The sequence below is a fragment of the Chinchilla lanigera genome, unplaced genomic scaffold, assembly GCF_000276665.1.
Source record: "Chinchilla lanigera isolate Chin_1 unplaced genomic scaffold, ChiLan1.0 scaffold00092, whole genome shotgun sequence".
NCBI classification, from domain to species: Eukaryota; Metazoa; Chordata; class Mammalia; order Rodentia; family Chinchillidae; genus Chinchilla; species Chinchilla lanigera.
Window position 1 is genome coordinate 8,351,176 of NW_004955493.1, and position 1,806 is coordinate 8,352,981.

Consider the following 1,806-nt stretch of genomic DNA (forward strand, 5'->3'; position numbering starts at 1 on the left):
TGAACTGTGATGGTGGTGGAAGGTGGGCCACTGGGTCCAGGATCCCCAAGCAGTTAATGGAGCAAGTAGGACTCAGCCACAAACTGCAATGGCAGTGGGAAATGGGCCTAACATGGCATTTTCATATACACATATTTTGATCTCATTTATCTCTCCATGGCCCTCCCTTATCTCTTCATTCCCCTCTTCTTATTTCCTTCCTGTTATTTAATGATAGCATTCTTTCTATTTTCATGTCATCTTTCTTAGATTTCACACATTAGGAAAAACATGTGATTGTTGTCTTTCTGAGTCTGACTTATTTAACACAATGACGTAGTTCCACTTATTTTCCTGCAAATGATGTAATTTCATTCTTTGTTATGGCCAAGTAATATTCCATTGTGTGTCTATACTACATTTTCTTTATTTATTCATCTGTTGATGGTCATCTAGGCTGGCTCCACATCTTGGCCATTGTGAATTGTGCCAAAATAAGCATGATATGGAGGCATCTCTACAGTATGCGACCTTTAATTCCTTTGGGTATATAACAATGAGGGTAGAGCTATGGTGTGTGGCTGTTTTCTTCTTAGTCTTTTGAGGAACATCCATACTGATTTCCATCTTGGTTGTACTAATTTGCATCCCCACTAACAGTGTGAATGGGTTCTCTTCTCATTGCATCCACATCAGCATTTACTGTTTTCTGTATTTTTATGATAGTCATGCTGACTGAGATGAGAGGGAATCTCAATATAGGTTGTTTTGTTTTTTTGAGACAGGGTCTTGCTATGTAGTTCAGGCTGGCCTGGAGTCACTACATAGCCCAGGCTGACCTCAAACTTGTGGCGATCCTCCTGCCTCAGCCTCCCAAGTTCTGGGATTACGGGCATGCACCACCATGTCCAGCCTGAATTTCAATAGAGTTTTGATTTGCATTTCCTTAATAGCTAAAGATGTTTAGGTTTTTTTTCACATATGTATTGGCCATTTGTATTTCTTCTTTTGAGAAGTATCTGTCCAACTCATTTGCTCATTCATTTATCTATTTTGGTACTAGGAATTGAACTCAGGACCTTGCACTGGCCAGACAGGCACTTATGCCACTGAGCTATATCCCTGGCCTTCAATTGCTCATTTATTAATAGGGCTATTTGATGTTCAGTGTTTATTTATTTATTTTGGTACTGGGAATTGAATTCATGACCTCAGGCTTGCCAGGCAAGCACTTATACTGCTGAGCTATATCCCCAGCTATTTGATGTTTTTGCTGTTAAGTTTTTTGAATTTTTCATGAATTCTAGATATTAATCTGTTGGAAGAGTAGGTGTCAAAGATTTTTCTCCCACTCTGTAGGCTATCTCTTCACTCTGTTGGTTATTTCCCTTGCTGTACAGGGACGTTTTCTTCTGGATGTAGTCCCATTTGTTGATTCTTGCTATTATCTCCTGTGTTACTAGAGTTCTATTCAGGAAATACCTATGGCTTCAAGGGTGTCCCGTATCTTCAAAATTTCGGATTTTATAACAAGGTCTTTGATCAACTTTGATTTTTTTTAATAGAGTGACATATGGGCATCTAGTTTCAGTCTTCTACATATTGACATCCAGTTTTTCTAGCACAATTTGTTAAAGAGGCTGTTTATTCTCTTATGTATGTTTTGGGTGCTTTGTCAAGAATCAGATACTTGACGTTATCTGCGAGTTTATTTCTGTGTCTTCTGTTCCATTCCATTGGTCTATTTTTATGCCAGTATCATGCTGGTTTTGTAACTATGGCTTTGTAGTATAATTTCTTTTTTAGTATATGTTTGCAATGCATAAT